Below are 19940 nucleotides of genomic sequence, written 5' to 3'. Positions count from 1 at the left end.
ATTTATAAAGATTAGCTTTGCACTCGTGTCTCATCTATAGTGAAAACCTCTTTCTAGAGCTTTTCAATAAATTTCTCATTTAGTTTAGTCTTAAGTAACAGTTACCACTTCCTATTGTCCAATGGGTTGTAACTTTGTTATCTTTCTAGGTCAAGTTTGTGTGCCTGTGAAAAATTTTACTTTTAGTCAAGAAAAATTATGAAAATCAAGGATCCTGATAGGGAATGAGACTTGTCAGTGGAGACACTTGATCAAAAGGAAAATATTGATGTTGAGGGAAATACTGAGCAATATTCATGTCAGTTGGGTTATTAGAGCTGTTTGTAGCCTACTATGGATGTATCGATCACTCAACTTTTAAAGAGTTAATTCCTTATCTCTCTGAATAAGGTCATATTTTCCATCCTTTCCATTTTTATCTCTTATGAATGCAATCAATTGAAATATGAATGAAGAGAATGTTTTCACCGATCCAGTCTTAGAGAGTACCACATAAGCCTATCATTCTTCCTTCTCAGCTTCCCACCACCACCCTATCTGGGCTTGAGATAAACATTGGTTTGTCTACCAGGACTTAGCTGAGAAACCTTCAAATTAGCAAACTGGGCCCATGTGAGATATCCTCTTTTATGTGAGCCACTAGCATATCCTACAGGCAAAGATTTCCTAAAATTGCCAAAGGCAGAAAGATCCTCCAGCTTCTGCCTTTGTCAAACTACAGAGAATTTCAATTAGAGAGTCCTTGAGACCAAGAGAAAGATAAAGGAACCCAGATTGCTGAGTTAACACTGGACTTCACAATAAGTAAATGTCTTTGCCCTGATAACACCCAAATGAACAGTGAACATTTTTGTAAATCATTCTCAAACACCCTTTTTGCTAGGCCAAATATCTGGATAATTGACTGAATTTTCATTCATTTTCTGGATAGTTTGATACTTTATAAATTAGTATAACAGAGCAACTATAAATTAGTTTTAGTTTCTATAAATTAGTTTAGAATCTATAAATTAGTAAACAGAGTTTGACACTTGTTTAAATTAGTATAACACAGGAACTGTTTAAACTATATATGTTCAAAAACCCCTAGTTTGTGAGAAAAAAAAAACGTATTTTGTCTTTACATTTAATATCTGATAGGCCAGGCGTGGTGGCTCACACCTGTAATCCCAGCACTCTGGGAGGCCGAGGCAGGCAGATCACAAGTTCAGGAGTTCGAGACCAGCCTGGCCAATATAGTGAAACCCCATCTCTACTAAAAATATTAAAAAAAAAAAATATCCGGGCGTCGTGGCAGGTACCCGTAGTCCCAGCTACTTGGGAGGCTGAGGTAGGAGAATCACTTTCCAGGAGGTGGAGGTTGCAGTGAGCTGAGAACCCAGGAGGCAGAGGTTGCAGTGAGCTGAGATCATGCCACTGCACTCCAGCCTGGGCGACAGAGTAAGACTCCATCTCAAAAAAAAAAAAAAAAAAAAAAAAAAAAAAAAAAAAAAAAACTCTGATAATTCAGGCTCATTCCACACAGATTGAGCACTTAATATATAATAGGGCATACCTTGATAAGTAGAATCCAGCTCCTGCCCCTGCTAAGGAGTTCACAACCTAGAGAAGGATGAGGAAAGAAAATCAAGCCATCTCTGCCAGGCACGGTGGCTCACACCTGTAATCCCAGCACTTTGGGAGGCCGAGGCAGGCGGATCACGAGGTCAGGAGATCGAGACCATCCTGGCTAACATGGTGAAACCTCGTCTCTACTAAAAATACAAAAAAAAAAAAAAAAAATTAGCCGGCCATGGTGGCAGGTGCCCGTAATCCCAGCTACTTGGGAGGCTGAGGTAGGAGAATGGCGTGAACCCAGGAGGCAGAGCTTGCAGTGAGCCGAGATCGCGCCACTGCACTCCAGCCTGGGTGACAAAGCGAGACTCCATCCGTCTCCAAAACAAACAAACAAACAAACAAAGAAAATCAACCCCATCTCTTCCCCAGCAGTCCAGAGAGAGCTCCTCTTAGAGGTATCACAACAGAGGCCCCATCCATGTGTATTGTGCGTGTGTGTGCAGGCGCAAGTGTGTGTGTGTGTGTGTGTGTGTGTGTTGAGGTAAAATTTGCATGACAAAATTACCCTTTTAAGGTATACGATTCAGTGGCATTTAGTCCATTCACAATGTTGTACAACCACCATCTCTCTCTAGTTCCAAGACATTTCATCACTCCAAAAGGAAACCTTGTTGTACATTAATGGGCACTCCCCATTTCCCCTTTCCTCCAGCCCCTGGCAAGCAACAATCTGCTTTCTGTCACAACAGATTTACTTATTCTAAGGGTTTCATATAAATGGAATCATTCACTTAGCATTATGTTCTTAAGGTTTATCCAAGTTGTAGCACATATCAGTACTTTATCATTTTATGGCCAAATAATATTTCATTGTAGGTATATAACATATTTTGTTTATCCATTCATCAGTTTTTATCCATTTTTATATAAACTCTGAGCAACTACTTCTCTGTCAGATCTCTCTCACTACCTCTGCATTCAGCTTAGCTCACCCTTATCCTTGAAGACAGGTCAGCCAAACCTATAGGCCTCCCATCCCCATCATCCTTGAGCACCATCTAAATGCTAGCCTATCACCAGACCTCATCTCTGTAATCCTTTGCAATGATTCTCCCCTGAGTCTTTGTGTCAGCCTTCTGTTTGTAGTCAGCTGGCCTCTCCTACAATTAGCACACCTCCCATAGGGGTTTATATTTCCCTAGTGACTTTGAGGCTTATCAACTCTGCATAGACAACTGCTTTACTTTGTGGCACGATGCCTTAGTTCCCTTTGTGATTCAGCTGGAGCTGCTAATGCTACCCCTTTATCATGTTGCTGGGCCAGATGGGCCTAGCTCCAGATGTCAGCTCCAGGATATTGCTGTTTTCTGGCTGACAGTTTCTACATAGCCACTTCTGTTCATTACAAATTGGAGCTGGACATGGTGACACGTGCTTGTTGTCCCAGCTACTCAGAAGGCTAAGGCAGGAGGACTATTTGAGCCCAGGAGTTTCAGTCCTGCCTGGGCACACAGCAAGACCCCATCTCTTAAAAAAAAAAAAAAAACTATGTTATGAATGCATGTTCATCTTTAATTCTCTCATGATGACTCTGAGACTGTCACATGGGGCAGCTGGCATTACTAAATAAACTCCCTAAGATCTGCAGGGGAAAATTGTGGTGAATCTGCCTCCTCTTTATCTTATGCAATCTTACCTCTCATTTCACCTGAGAAATTTTATATATACACACACACACACACACACACACACACACACACACACACTTTGAATTCTCTTATTTCCATTAACCAGACAAGTCTTCCAATGTTTCTAATGCCTCTTCAGGATTTCTCTGCTTAATTGAGAAGGCAGAAGTGGGAATATGCAAAGCAATTATGTTAATTCTCAGTTTTGTCCGTTGTCTCAAAACCTTCTGGATGTTTCAGAAAAGTACAGTAAGGAAACATTTTTCTCTCTCTTCTGCTGGGTTGGAAGGATAGACTGTGGCATGTCAGCAAGTTGAAGTGAATATGAGAGAACCATGAACACCCAAATAATGAGATGTGTAAAATCATACAAACAATTAAATGACCGAAATAGCTTCTTTTTTCCCCTATGATCTAGGAAAGGCAAGGGAGAATAGTTGATTCTGCTTTTATAATGCAATTATTTTAAGAACACAGTATATTTTGAGAAATTTGGTTGGGGGCACAGTTCTTTCTTTTCTTTAGTTTTTATTTCTATAGCTTTTGGAGTACAAGTGGGTTTTTGTTACATGGATCAATTATATAGTGGTGAATTCTGAGATTTTAGTGCATCTATCACCCAAGTAGTGTATGTTGTACCTAAAAATTTCTAACACGAAAAAGTCTTTCACTGGTTTACATGGAAACAAGGAAAGACCTTCAGAATCTTCAATCTAGTAGTAAAGAGATTAAGTAAAAAAAAAAAAAAAGACCTATATGCCAAAGTGCATATATACTCACACATACATATAAAACATGCACATCTCATTCTAGTCATGTCAGAACAGGCCAGTGGTACGCAGCAGTGGCTATACATCGCTTCCATGCTCTCGTGCTAAAATAAGTTATTATTTGTTGTTGTTGTTGTTGTTTTTTAATTTATAGGGTGGCTTTTCTCCAAAGTGCCCAAGCAGTATGCATACAATTTTAAATATAGAATAACCAATGCAAACATCAATGGGGAAATAAATAAATAAAATACAGAGCCAAGAGGAAGAGGGTACAGAAAAACATAAACAATGGACAATGGAAATAATATTCAGTAGCATTGAGTCAGGTCCGAAAGTCCATTGATTCAGGCATAAGTCAGACTAAAGTCATGCTGAAGGTGAGACTCAGTAGCTCTTCTCAGCCACTGTTGTGGTGATTTGAGGGTTAGAAACTGAGGTATAGTCTTCAACTTCCCAACTCTCTCTTCTCATAGCTAGTTCTTCCTTTGCCCCTATATTGGAGGAGGCTCTGCTTATGAAAGGCTGGTGGGAGGGACAGAGGGACAAATAGGGCTTCGGTATTTGATTTATCACTATCTATCTCCACAGTTCCTGGTCCCCCTAAGACATTTTTGGATTTCATTTCTACTTTAGTTTTCCCAGGAGCAGAAACATGACACTTCATTTTTTCCGATTTGGGGAACTGCTATGTTAGCCTGAGTGTGTGCCCAAGAATGAACATACTGAAGTATAATGATGCTTTGCTAGTATGGCAGTTTACATATTCTACCTTGCCTTAGATAAGTCAAGATTGCTCTTGGAAAGCCTTTGAAGGAGAAATGGATTATGCAGAAAGTGACTTAATTTGGTATAGCATGAAATATTTATGGCAGCTAAGAATTTTTTTAAATCCTGGTAAGGCAGAACAGATTAGTTTGGAGAGTACCCCCATGTAATAATCTCTCTATGGACTTAGATTGGCATATTTTTCAGCAGCGATTTATCTTAGATGTAGTCTTTAGTGACAGCTATTTATCAGGACATACTCTCGTGGCAATACAGTAACATTTATCCCTTAAGATTATGGTGTCATATACAGTAGCTTTACCTTCAGAATTGAGTGAGAAAAACACAGCTTATGCTGCTGACGGATGGCTTAATACAGTGTGCTCCATTCAGGATGTGTTAGACTTGGTTGACTGTCATGTCTTAAGTAGCAGGAAGAGACATTTTCATGGCTCAACATTGATATGTCTATAGACAACCTGTTGAATACTGGATAGCTTATTACTTTAAGCAGATTGTGTCCTATTAGTATACAATTCTAGCCTCTGTTGAGCTCAGTTGGATCATTTTGTGATACAAAGAGCATTTGGGGGCCTCCAAAGCAGGTCCCAGCATATCCACACCCTCAACAAATAAACATCACCTCCTAATTTCCTCTTGGAAATGTGATTCTGATGGTTGGATAAGGCCTGTCTCCTTTTACTGTCACTGCTCCATGAATCAGAAATCTTCTATTTTAGCCTGGAAGGCTTAGGAGATGGAACCAGGAAGAAACATATCTGCTTTTAAGAAATGGGTAAATTAACATACTAGAGCTTCTCTGCCCCTTAACTATTATTGCCTCCTTCAAAGGTAGTGCCTTGGTAAGTGACAGATGGACTCCACTGATGCTGCCAGTCTTCCGAATAATTTTTCTACCTCCTTTTTGGAAAAAGCCTTGTGGGTTTATGGCTGATCCCTGCCGTCTACAAGTTGTTGATTCTCAACCAGTTGATTATCGGTGGTGCAGGCTGAGATCTTCAGTGAGAAGACCCTGAAACGTTAGGAAACATACACTAGGTGATTAATACATACTGGGAAGAGTGCAGTCTTTAGAATGATCCAGACGGATTTTTTTTTTTTTTGAGTCAGAGTCTAGCTCTGTCACCCAGGCTGGAGTGCAGTGGCACAATTTTGACTCACCACAACCTCAGCCTCCCGGATTCAAGCGATTCTCCTGCCTCAGCCTCCCAAGTAGCTGGGATTATAGGCACGTGCCACCATGCCTGGCCAATTTTTGTATTTTTAGTAGAGACAGGGTTTCACCATGTTGGTCAGGCTGGTCTCGAACTCCTGACCTCAAGTGATCTGCCCTCCTTGGCTTCCTAAAGTGCTGGGATTACAGGCGTGAGCCACCGCACCTGGCCCCAGATGGATATTTTAATCCTGGTTCAGACACCAGCTGTGTGCTTTGGGCAGGACATTTAATATGACATTCTGTTACCTTATTTATAAGATGGGAGTAATGATACCTACTCTGCAGGGCTGTTGTGAAGATAAGTTCTGGCACATAGGCACTTAAATAATTGATAGCTGGTGTTGATGTTGTCATTACTATTATACCATGGTTGAGCAGCCCATGTAAATGTCCAGAGTAAGGGTGAAGAGGTGTGGGCCATGTTTCTTCCCATAAAGGTAAACTGGATTTTTTTTGGGAAATAATGTGAGTCTTTGGGAACCAAACTGCTAAATGAGGTGGCTGATCAAGCAGGCTCATACCATTTGGGGTTCATTTGGAGTGAGAGGATAAAATAATAGGGCTGTTTCCTTCTTCTAACATTTATATTGGCTTTAAATGGGGTTTCCAAAGAGGAGTTCCAGGAATTTTTTTGTAGAGACTGGGTCTCGCTGTGTTGCTCAGGCTGGTCTGGAACTCCTGGGTTTAAGCGATCCTCCTGCCTCAGGCTCCTAGGTAGCCGAGATTATGGGCATGTACCACCACGCCCAGCAAGAAGTGTTTTGAGTGATGTCAGCATAATTGTTGCAACAACGTTTGGGCTGCATACATTCTGGTAGATTTATACAAGTTTGAAATCTGTCATGACTTTATATTCACCCCTCAGAGAGCATGTAAGTTGAATACTGATTGAAACAAGGCTGCTGAGTGTGATAAGTGTCCTGACGTTTCCCTGGTAAATTTCTTTTAGTGTTATCAGTGTCACTTCATCAGAACACCTCTGACCTCTACAAACAGTAACACCCGCCTGAAACATTTTTGTCCAATTTCTCTGACTCAGAAAGTTTCTTTCTGATAGTCAATCACTGAGCATCAGTGAAAGTGGACTCTTGGGACTTGGAGTGTGAAGCACAGGGAAAGGTATGTTAGGGAAGCCTCTTTCTTGGGAGCTTCCTGCTAGCGGCCCTGCTCTTAGAACACCTCTGGCAGTTGTCATTGTTGTGGCTGTGATCATTGGATTGTGGTGGTGGTTTTTCTGTTCCACAGGCCACAGGAAATGGCTGGCAGGTGCCACTTTCTTTGCTGCTACTGGCACAGTTCTTTCCCTAGGGTACAAGCTCTTGGTGACTTCTTTGAAAGAAATTTAGCTCTCCTATTTTTTGCTCTTTCTTCCTATACTTCAGCAAGTACAAAATCTTGTTTGAGTTTCTCTGATGATTTTTTACTGATAGAAATGTAGCCAAACAGTTGAGGGATTAACAAAAAGCACACAGAGTTATGTGGCAACCTAAGGCAGTGTAGTAGAGTGTTTAAACTTACAACCTTAGAGTCAGCAAAGCCTGGGTTTGAATGCCTGCTCCATTACCTATTAGCTCCTTTTCTTCTCTGATCCTCAGCTTCCCCACATGTAAAATGGAGTTAATAGTTTCTCCCTTAACAGATTGTTGAAAAGATTCCAGGAGATTGCGAAGTGCAGAGTATAGTGCCTGGAACACAGTTAGTCTCTCAAAAATGGTAGCTATTATTGCTGTTCTTCAAAAAAACCTATAAAAAAGCCCTTGAAGATCTTTACTGGGAGATAGATGGAGTTAGGCCTGATATTGGCTCCCTTCAATAACCCATTCTTAACTTTTCAGGAACACCTACCCCCCTCTCATTTTTATGTTATTTCCTCTTTTTTCTGCAAAAACATCAAAATCCCAATCCTTGGTCATGGTTGGTACAAATGGTGGGCATTTGAGTCCACTGGGGATCAAGTGAGAGTTATTTGCATCTAAGGGTGTGCGCTAGGCTGGCCTTCTTACCTTCAGCATCTTGTTTCACAGCAAAGACATCTTAAACCATTTCTCCTATGACTGCTTTATAGAGATTAACTCAGGCAATGTTCCTAAATTACATTAAAAACCATGATGAGTCTAGTTGCAGGTCAAAAATAGTTGTTCAGTGCTCTAAAGTCCTTTCTGTCACCCTTGAGTTAGCCTTTGTAGAAAAGGAGAAAGATCATTAAAATCAGTCACGATTTCCCAATTTCTCAAGCCAATGAATTTTATTCTTTTACGTGAGTATGGCTTTGATCCATGGGTTTGTCTCCTTTATAATGTAGTTTCATTTCCCTGGAAAAGAAATTTGTTTTAATTTGTAACTCCAGTGTCACAGGAGCTTCCTATTTTTTGCCCGCTGAGATCTTAGTGATCCACATGGTCAGATGGATCTTAAAAACTACCCAAATGAACTTTTTCTTGGTTTGAGCCACTTGTTGGCCCATTTTGTCATTGTTCTCTTTGCTTCTAATCACAGCTTCGGGCCTAGAGCTGGGATGAGTACTTGTTCAGCAGGAGCCAGAGTAAGGTGTTCCCACCTGGGGTAGGGATACAGCAGTTGGGGTTGGAGGGATGCATAGAGGATTGCACTATGTAAGAACTCATGCTGAAAAGATAATTTCCAAATACTATTAGGGAGCACTAAGACAAGGACCATCTTAGAATGGGCTAGAAAAAGAGCCATTGGCTAGCTTACCCCTACTTATCCTTAACATTATCTCTTCTGAGGACCCTGGATCCTCCTGTCCACACCTTTGTCTGGGTTAAGGCTTGCTGGCACCTTATCTTCTCTCTAGCATGTCCCCAGCGACACTATATTGAGAGCTTTTACATGTCTGTCTGTAATCTTCTAGTAGCTCCTTCGTGACTGGTACTGTGGGCCGGGCACAGTGGCTCATGCCTGTAATCCCAGCACTTTGGGAGGCCAAGGTGGGTGGATTGCCTGAGCTCAGGAATTGGAGACCAGTCTGGGCAACATGTCGAAACCCCGTCTCTACCAAAAATACAAAAAATTAGCCGGGCGTGGTGGCATGTGCCTCTAGTTTCAATTATCTGAGAGGGTGAGGCGGGAAGATTGCTTGAACCCGAGAGGTCGAGGCTGCAGTGAGCTATGATCGCACCACTGCACTCTAACCTGGGTGACATAGTGATCCCCTGTCTCAAAAAATAAAATAAAATAAAATAAAAAATAAATAGTAGTACTGTGTCTTCCATCTATAGAACCTCATTGCTTAGCTGTGCCTGCCATAGAATAAACTCTCTATACATGTTTATTGAATTCGTAGGATGAACCAACAAACATAGTTGTGGGTAACAGACCTTAGTACTAGGCCTAGCTTCCCATGGTATCACTGTACCATTAAGCAGATTACTTAAACTCTATTTTGTTTTCTCCTTTTGTGAAATTAATACCTCCCCTGCCTACCTCAAAGGGTTGCTGTGAGCCTCCAATAAGAAAATGCATATGAGATGTTTTTGAAAATTATAAATTACCCTCCATTTACTAGATGTTAGTGTAGAAGAGTAGATCAGATGTAAGGGGAAGTTTTACCCTGAATAAATGGAACATTGGGTAATCAACACAGCATTACTGGGCTCTCTTTACAAACATGGATCCTTTAGTAGCTTCCTGAGTATCTCTCTCTGTACATCTCTCAAGGACTTGAGGAATGTCACTTAAAAAAAATTTTAAGCAAATCCACCTATCCCCATGAATTTTATTTTTAAACAAGTCAGCCCGTGGTGCTGAATTAAACCAGTTGGCCCTCGATAAGGAAATACTTTGAGAGATTGGTAGCATCAGTTTAAATTAATGAAAAGTCTGAGTGACAGATCATTTTAAAGTAAATGCAGTTTTATTACTTTCAAGCACATATAATAACAACGCTGGGAATTGAATTTGGAGAAAGACAGCATGTGTCAGAGAATCGAAGCATACAAATAAGAATCATTGATAATGAGGCTACTGCTGTGTGGCTATCCTGCTAAAGACCATCCTCCTCAAATTGGCTAATGTTCCCCTGGAGAAGCTTATCTATTTAAGAAACCCCTATTTTTTTCATTTATAGGCATGAAGAAAGTACCATTACAAATTCCTATACATGGCTTCTGGATAACCCAGCTTTTTCAAACCCCAGTGGATAGCATCTAGCAGCAGTGCCCTGCTCTCTGGTTATAACAAATAGTAATCTCGAACAGCAAACACCCTCTGGCCCCTACAGTGATCAACTTTTTCCAGGTTGCCTAGGACTTTCCAGGTTTAGCACAGAAGGTCCCAAGTCCTAGGAAACCCCTCAGTCCCAGCAAACTGGAGTGGTTGGTTACCTATTGGTACCTATGACTCTTACAGCTACTAAATATAGGGAAAAGATGCAGTCATGGGGGTTTACATTGAAGGGGTGGAGGAGAGCTGGGAGAGCTGCAGCTCACCCATTCTGTTGGTTTCTCTGCCTTCACTTTTTAACTCCTCTTACCTTTTCCTCCCTGATGCATTTTGATCATTGCCCTCTTCCCTTTGCTCTCTCAAATTCTAAGGGTACAGTGGGACTTCAGAAAGCAGGACTGAGACAGTAAAGTGGCTAATAATAGTAATAATTAACCATTCTATGGAGCTTCCCAAGTGCCACACAATATGCTAGGCAGTTTGTATGCATTGACTGATTCTCAACAACAGCCTTTTGAAGCAGACAGTATTATTACCTACATTTTACTGATTCTACTGATGACATTGAGTAAATTACCAAAGGCCACAGCAAGATGGGCTTCAAACCCATCCAATCCATCCCTTACCCACAGCACTGTCCTGCCTGTCAAATGCCTGGCTTCTCTCCTGCAAGGTTTAAAGCCTTCTCACCTTCTTCCTATTCTTGGTGGAAATCCTGACCTCAGCTTGCTTTAATCTGTCATCCAGCAGACCTGGAATGAGTGTTCTGTCCAGCTTTTCTCTGGTCTGTACTGCTATACCCTGTCCTTTCCTTGTTCCCTGCCCAGTCTTGCTCCTTGAGAGTAGAAGTACATTTCCTGCCTCTCATACCATGCTTCTCTGCTCTCATGTCCTCTCAAGTCTATAAGGCGCCATCCCCTGGAAGAAGGAGTTCTTAGAGATATTTCAGCCCCTTGCTAGAAAATGGCACTCACCTGCCTCTGAGGCTAGCTCTCCATTTAATCTCCTCTACTCACATGCCTCTGATAATAAAGCCATTGCCTGTGCATCCCCTGTGGCGCTTTGGAGTCCATGCAAACAAACAAACAAAAAACCTTTGCCCTAGGCTGAGACTCCAGCCTGAGTCCTAGCTCTACTGTGAACTTGTTGCATGACCTTGGACAAGTCACTGCACTTCTGTTTTTTCTTTTACTTATAAAATAAAGGAATTCGACAAAATCACCTCTAAAGCACTTTCCACCTATAACAGGCTATGAGATCCTATAACAAAGATATTTGATGGGGGAGGGAATATGAAAGGAAAGGGAACACCATAAAGCTACCTTAATGACTTTGAATTTGATGCCTTCCCAAGTAGACCAAAGTGAAAGTGATTCGAAAGGAACCCCAGGGTATAATCATTCTCCTGACGACAGCAGTGAGCTCTTCATTTTACTCCTCCAGGTATTATTGGAGCTACAGGGGAGCAGGTAGGTTGGCTGTTTGAGATGTCAGAGTTGTTCTCGATTTCTAATGTTGGAGAGTTTGGGGTGCAACTCACATAATTAAACCTTAAAGAAAATGTTTCCCCCATAGCACTGCATAACTCCAATGGGGCTTCTGAGCAGGAAAAAGAAAATGGAATTCAATGTCTGTTGCTCCCAATAATATTTGACACAACTGTCCAGAATGAAAATTAGAAGCCTTCTAACCACAGAGATATATAAGTGACAGGAGAGAGACATTGGGGGAGTGCCAAGGGCTGAAGGGCAGGTTAAGAGCAAAGGAATACAAAGTGGCTAAGAAAACCAGAGGGAGAGAGACAATTTCCACCCTTTCCAAGACCCTCCAGGCTAGAGGGCTTGGGTAAATTTTGACCTAGTTGTCCTTGTGTGCATGGCTGTGAGCTTTTTATTAAGTATTTATGCAGCAGTTTATATTTTACCAAGTGCTTTACAATCACTTTTATTTGGCTTAGTAAAGTTTTCCTGGAATCCCATCTACTTTATGATCAGAAGAGTCATTTCTTGTTTGCTTAGCACCTCCATGTGTACAGCCTCACACAATAGGCCACTTGTTCCAGCAGGAGAGCAGGTGCAAAGAGTTGAGCAGTGGAGGGCACCTGCAGCTACCAGGGCAGTTGGAGTGGGTGTAGTTTACACTTCAGCTCACCTTTTCTCCCCCTTTGTTATTCTTTCATGTTATGTTATTGCTGGCAACTTGAGAGTGGCAGGGTAAGGCTTGGGCCTGTCAAGTGCAGAGCTGTCCTGCATATGGACACTGGCAAAGGTAGGCTCTTTCCCCTGTGCCAGTGTCTCTGCCCATGCCCACCATGGCCATGCACTTGCCACCAGGCAAAGACTTGCTGAGTGTGTTTCTTTCTGCTGCTTCAGGGTTCTTGCTGCAGCCTTGGTCCTAGATCTCTGGACATGAGTTTAGGAAGACTATAGAAAGAGCAGTTCTACTCTCTGCAGACAAGACCAGCCAGTGTTCTTGGACAAATCTAACACTTAGCTACCTTATTCTTGGTAGTCCCTTCTCCCTTCCAGCAACCACGGCAGCCCCCCTGCACCGGCACTCTGGATTTTGTGATGTAGGATGGTGTGGCTGTATAGATGGCTCATGAAGCAATATGGCTACACACTCTCAATCACCGGTTTGCAGTGGGAATCCAACACAGTCATCAGTTGGATGTTTCCTTTTCTGAAGACCAGATTTGCCAAGGCAGAAACTAAATGCTGGTTCATGAAGTCCAGACCGGAATTAGTAGGCCAGAACATTGGAAAATTCAGGACCTCCAACAACTAAAGTTCTGTGGTTGAGAACAGGGCTATGTAGATGCTTAATAGGTAAGTGTAGAATAGATGATGACACTCAGTGGAGCATAGAAAAGGAACTCTGCTGTTCTCTAGGTTGCCACTGGTTTCTAAAATGGTGTGATCTGGCAGGTGGGACACATTGACAGGTTTACCTCGAAGGGCCCAGTGTAACATAGGTACATAGGTCCTCAGTCAGTGGCTGCAGATTTGGGGGAAAGGCCCCAGGGGCAACAGGTTGACAAGGGTTAGGCAGAGTAGCTTAGAGTCTCCATCACACAAACTGAGCATTGGATGGGGCCTTTTATCTCAGGTCAGTTCAGTAGACATTTATTGAGTGCGTACTGGGTGCCAGGTACTGGGTAAGGGAGTGGGCCTAGAAATGAATACAGACAAGAGCCCCAGGACAGAGTTTTGCTCAGGAAAACACAGCTGGCAAGAGGAAGTCATACCTGAACACCTGGGGCTCACTCAAAAAAACATGAAATACTGGCTTGGAGGAACAAAACGAATTCCAGAGCCTGGGGCCTGACAAGTGAGTCAGTTAAACTAACACCTTCCTGCCCTTGTCACTACTGGCTCAGGATCTGGGTAGGGCTAATTCTGCAGGTTGAAGGTTTGAGGCCTGGAAGTGACTGTGGCTAAGGCCAGAGGAGCTGACGGAAAACAGTGGCAGGAATGTTTAGCTTTCTTTTCAAGTGTATCAGTAGTACCTATTTGCATGAAAACAGTTTGTTCTTTGAGGCTGATCTTTGGCAATTTATTAACCACAGTTCAGCCAGACATCCAAAAGAACACTGAGGAGCCTTTCCTCCCTCTGTTTACTACATATTCTAGAGATGCCACACAAGAGAAAAATCCACCAGGCACACTTTTTCCTGTTTCAGACTTGCCTCTCTCCCAAACGTGTCTGGAGTCAGTTAAGAGTGATTGTTTAGGTGGACTTTGAGAGTCCTGTTCTTCATTTTGAAGATCACCACATTAAAGAATGGATGTTTGTTGTGGGCCCTGCAGCGACTGGAGACAAACAAAGCAGTGTTCTGAGCGGAGAGATTTGAAAAAGCGTGTGGGCATTTTCAAGAGTCATCTAATTCATTACTTGTGACAGTATCCAAAGTGGAAGCAGAATATTTTCTATCACTGAGAGGAGGAATATGAACTGTGGGAGAAGGAGGGAGGGGAACAGGCTTCTGACACCCAAAGCTGGTCACTCGGGAAACTTTGGAGGGTTGCCCTGGGCCACAGGTGAATGATTAGTTCTTCTGTGAACTAAAATTAATTTTGAGCCATTTGAAGCCCTTTCTGGTCATTTCCCCCTCAGATGATGCCCTGTCTCCTGGAAGGTTTGGGAGGGCACCTCTGCTAAAAAGTTCCTCTCAGCTAGGCTTAAATGCTCAGTGCCAGCCATTCACACATCATTGCTCAATCGCGATGGCAAAGAAAGTTCCAGTGCTTTTTCCCTTGCCCATTTTCCCTGATGATAAGCCATTCCTACTCATGCCTTGACCCATACTTTACCGAGGACCAAAATAAGATAACTGAGACTCTTCCACTTCTTAAGTTCTCAATGTGGGGATGAAGGGATTTGAAGCTTCCCCTGGCTATTCATTGCAAGGTTTATTTCTTCTCTCTCAGGAAGCTCTTTTTTATTTTTTTTAGAGACTGGTTCTCCTGTACTCCACCCAGGCTGGAGTACAGTGACACCATCATAACTAACTGCAGTCTCAACCTCCTGGGCTCAAGTGCTCCTCTTGCCTCAACCTCTCAAGTAGCTGGGACCACAGGCATGCACCACCATGCCTGGCTAATTTGTTTTTAAGTTTTGTAGAGACGAGGTCTCCCTATGTTGCCTAGGCTGGTCTCGAACTCCTGGGCTCAAGCAATCTGCCCATCTCTGCCTCCCAAAGTGCTGGAATTACAGGTGTGAGCCACCATGCCTAGCAGGGGATTCTTTTCAAATAACCTTTATTGAACATCTACTGCATTTGAGATGCTGTGTTTGGTGCTTTCACGTGATAAAAATAATAACAGCAGCCCTCATATAGAACTTTCTATGTGCCTGGCATTGTCTTAAGCACGTTATCTCAATTTGCTAACTTTCATTATATCAAATAATTCTCAAAACAGTGCAGGTGGCATTATTCCTATTTTATAGATGAGGAAACTCAAGTTCGGCAAGGTTTCATTATTTATCAAAAGTCACACAGCAGGTGGGGGCACCAGCTTTGAACCCATGTCTCTGACTCCAAGGCCAGTGCTCTTTCCACCACGTGACTCTTCCTCCCTAAAATGTATTATGTACTTGCTGCCTCAGTAAACTATGACTGCCAAACCGAACTTAATCTCTTACAACAATTATTGATCATTATTTTGAACGTCAGTTACCTTCACACAATGCCCTCATGTTATTGAGGTATGTGACTAGTTCCTTGCCCCCTTGTTCTTTGCTATTCTATTTGGGGGAGGTAACAGCTTCATTCCTGTCTCACTAGCAGTGATGCCAATAATAACTTTAGTTGCTGTTATTTGGCCTCTGGGCCTCAGTTTGCCCCTCTGTAAGAGGAGAACATTGGGCTGAATGACTTTGAAGGTCCTTTCTAACCCTGATATTTTCATCAATTAAAATCTAACTTAAAAATAGGTAAAGAGGCTGGGTGCAGTGGCTCACGCCTGTAATCCCAGCACTTTGGGAGGCCGAGGCAGGTGGATCACGAGGTCGGAGTTCAAGACCAGCCTAGCCAAGATGGTGAAACCCCGTCTCTACTAAAAATACAAAAATTAGCCAGGCATGGTGGTGTGCGCCTGTAATCCCAGCTACTTGGGAGGCTGAGGCAGAGAATTGCTTGAACCCAGGAGGCAGAGGTTGTAGGGAGCCGAGATTGCGCCATTGCACTCCAGCCTGGGCAACAGAGCAAGACTCCATCTTAAAAACAAACAGTCGGGTGCAGTGGCTCACGCCTATAATCCTAGCACTTTGGGAGGCCGAGGCGGGCGGATCAGGAGGTCAGGAGATCGAGACCATCCTGGCTAACCCGGTGAAACCCCGTCTCTACTAAAAATACAAAAAATTAGCCAGGCATGGTGGCGGGTGCCTGTAGTCCCAGCTACTTGGGAGACTGAGGCAGGAGAATGGCGTGAACCCAGGAGGCAGAGCTTGCAGTGAGCCGAGATTGCGCCACTGCACTCCAGCCTGGGCGACAGAGCAAGACTCCGTCTCAAAAACAAACAAACACACCAGGTAAAGATCGTGTCCTTTTGGTTTAGCTTGAGTAGGACAAGAAAATGTCTGGTCCTAGTTCTCTGGACTAGAAGGACTTGGTAAACGAGTTTGGGGTGATTGAATAAGAAGTCTCTACCACACTCCTTGTTCTGTTATTCCCCACCCCCGATTACTGAGCTTTGAATTACACCTTTTTCTTTCTCTGTTTTTAAACACAGTTGGAATCCTCTCCTCATTTGTGTGTTCCCCTCAAGGACAGCCATCAGAGAGACACTGCTCTGGCCTAGTGTCCTGACCACCATGTTTAGTTCTCACCAGCTTGCTTACACTTTGGGCTCTGCCTAGCTTGCGATTCTCACAAGAATCACTTTTGCTGTGCTTATTTACTTTTCTCTCTCTTTATCTCTAGCCTCTTCTGCAAAATTGGTTTCTTCAGACTAACATTCCGGTGACCTCATCTCAAGCATTTTCTCATTACCTTCCCCTTTCTGCTGGGGGACTGTTCCCTACAGCCACAGACTCTTCTCCTTGTAGTGGGTGATACTAACCTCTCACTCTTTCCTCACCATCTGAAAAATATTCTTTGCTTCTCTGGGTTTCAGTGGCTTCCTGATTATGTACCAAGACAAATCTTTTAGTCCCTCCTCAAAGTAAGGTTGGAGACTGCACTGTAAACAGAATCTAATGCAGTTATTCCCTCATATAGCTAATGGCTACTAACGGAAATATAGAAATAGGTTTATATCACCAAACACCGCATGTTCTCACTCATAGGTGGGAATTGAACAATGAGAACACTTGGACACAGGGCAGGGAACATCACACACCGGGGCCTGGCGTGGGATGGGGGAATGGGGGAAGGATAGCATTAGGAGAAATACCTAATGTAAATGACAAGTTAATGGGTGCAGCAAACCAATATGGCACATGTATACATATGTAACAAACCTGCACACTTAAAGTATAATAAAAAAAGAAAAGAAAAAGAAAGAGAAACAGGTTTACATGCCCTGGGTTTCTTTCCTAGATTTTGCTTCCTCTCTACTGAAATCTACTTGTAATTTCTGAAAGGCTGTTGTTGGAGAACACAGGTACTTCTTGGAGTAAAGTGGATATATCTGTTTCTAGCACCCTCGTAGCTTAACATTGGCTCTGAAGTAGTACTGCTATGCAAACAATTATGAAAGACATTTTTTTCACATGAAAGTTTTTAGTTTATAAATCCTCTCATGAAAAATCCACAATGGCCGCAGATAACATCATTGCAGCCCTTTACTTCTTTGACTTTTTGCCAGCACCAACATTGGCCTTTGCGGTCCCCCTGACTTTCTTTATTGGGTTCTTGCATTCCTTTCGTTGCTTTCTTGAGGTCTTTTTCTTCTCATACAGGCCATGTCTTGCAAGTCTATGTTTGGGTTCATTTTTCTTTGCATAATCCAGGGAATCATAAATCATGCCAAAGCCAGTTGTCTTGCCACCACCAAAATGAGTTCTGAATCCAAATACAAAGATGACATCTGGTGTGGTCTTGTACATTTTGGCTAGTTTTTCCTGTCTTAGGCACTCTTAAATTTCTGTCTTAGGCACTGTTGCCTTCCTGGGGTCAAGGACATCAATGACCATTTGTTTCCCCTGAAGTAGTCGGTTGGTCATGAACTTTGTAGTTTGGATAGTTACCGTGTCGTTCATGATGGCTGTCTATCCTCAGACAGCCAGGGAGGAGAAAGACATTTTTATTTAGATATGTGCATAAATAAAGAAGAAGCTAATTGTTTCTGTCTTTATTAAGCACATTTACAAATCTCAGCTCTTTTCACCTTTGCTTTATTTTACTGTGCATTTATGTAAATTAACACTGTATCATGGATAAAGAAAAGGACGTTTTCTTAGGCCTCTTAATAGGATGATTTTTCTACCCTGTTTTCTGGTTTGTCTTTAAAGCTATTTATGCTCTTTAAATTATCCAGTTTTTCCCACAGTGATTGTTGTGGCCAGAATGCGTTCCAAGGAAACAGATAAATCACTGAGTTAGGGATTACATGCAATACTGAATCGTGTCCATAAGATGGCGCTCTGAGAATGTGAGATCTCTAACATTTTTAGCCATATATAGCTGGGCAGCATATTAAACTTTTGTGAAATCAAATTTTTTTTGGTGGGGACCTAGTCCTTCTGATTGGCTCTCAAGCACTTGGAACCATTCTGATACTTAAGGGAAGAAGGAAAGTGAATTTTCTAGCAGTTCCCTTGTCCTAAATCAGTACTAGCAAGTGTCAAAAATCAGCAAGATCTGTTTGAGAGACCTTTTAAAGAAAGGGATTTCTTCTAAATGTGGGACTTGTGATACTAACCCTATGTGTTGTTACAAATGTCCCTGTCTGGGTATCAGATTCTTCATCTACACAGTGAGTGGATTGGACCAGATGATCGCTGAGAGTGCTTCCATTTCAAATGATCTACATTTGAATTTGTTGATTTCTCTCCACTACAACATTGCTGCCTCAGCCAGAACAGAAATGAGAAGAAAAGATCGCCTATTTTACGCTTGTTTGACTCTATTCCTCTTCTACAAGTGCTCTCTTTGCTTCAACTGTCCCAAGACAAGCATGCCCAGATGTCCTGTTTTAATGAGGTTCCTTTTCTGTTTATGGCTTTTGCGCAGGTTTTTCCCTGCTCTCCCCAACCCCCTCCGCAATCCCTAACCAATCTGCCTGAACAGAAGCATGTCCCCCTTTTCACTTCACAAATAGGATTTTCTTAGTATTATGACAGTCATCTTTGTGCTAAACAGATACCAAACTGGATAAAGAAGAAGACGCCGCATGTAAGGTAACACTTCTAACATCCAACATAGCATGTCCAGTTAAGAAAACATTAGATTTGGGAGGTAGGAACATCTCTCAGTTTATTTTTCCTCCTCCACTTGCTAGTATTCATTGCCAGAACCATGTCAAAGCCTCAGTAGAGAAGCAGCATTTTGCAGAGGAGGACAATTAATTTAATTACAGATGAGTATTACTAAGTAGCTAACCCATTGTTACAATCCCCCATGGCCAACAGTGTCCCCATTCCTGACATCCTCTGGGCAGTCTGTGGATAAGAAGAATTGGGGCCACGCTGGCTCATCCTCATTCAAGGCCTGTCGTGAACCACGTGCTCCAGTGGCACAGAGCTAGCCTGAGGAAATGAAATGCTGAATTAATGAATTAATGCAAAGCTGCAGAGGCACCCTTCATCGATTGACTTCCCTCTGGGCTTGAAGCTCAGAGCACACATGTTACATGAAATTCCCCAGGGGCACATCACACATGTTGCCTTGCTGTAGCCAAGATGACAAAGGCAGGGGATGCACTAAGACATTGTTATGCTGCATTTGTTTTCCTATTGTCCTTAGACAGTTGAAATCTTCAAATAGTCTTTCGTATGTGTCTAGTGGCATGGATGGTGGTGGTGGTGGATTATTTATTTCTCTAACTTCAACACCTTGTCTCCCAAGAACACAAGTATGTCACTGAATGGCTTTGACCTGCCCACCCTGGCCTCCCAAAGTATGGCTATTAAATAGCCATACTGTCGTATCTCTGTGTAAGAGAAGAAACCCTATACACAGGGCTCTCTCCAGGGGCTCTTAAAGGGCAAGTCCAAGAATCTTGCTGAGTAGGCCAAGAGAGCTTTGTGGCGATGCTGCTGGGAGCCTTGTAGACCAATATAAGCAGCTCATCCATT

The 19940-nt window shown here is 42.6% G+C and overlaps 1 protein-coding gene and 1 pseudogene across 1 annotated transcript in view; one reads left to right on the top strand and one right to left on the bottom strand.

The window, feature by feature from the left end:
- The window catches only part of GPC3 (glypican 3), a 455110-nt gene that overhangs the window by 299590 nt on the left and 135580 nt on the right, over positions 1–19940 (top strand). The window lies entirely within an intron of this gene.
- Positions 17487–17903, bottom strand: LOC100982069 (small ribosomal subunit protein eS24-like; annotated as a pseudogene).

This window comes from Pan paniscus, chromosome X, assembly GCF_029289425.2.
Source record: "Pan paniscus chromosome X, NHGRI_mPanPan1-v2.0_pri, whole genome shotgun sequence".
Taxonomy (NCBI): Eukaryota; Metazoa; Chordata; class Mammalia; order Primates; family Hominidae; genus Pan; species Pan paniscus.
This window is presented reverse-complemented; position numbering and strand designations above follow the sequence as displayed.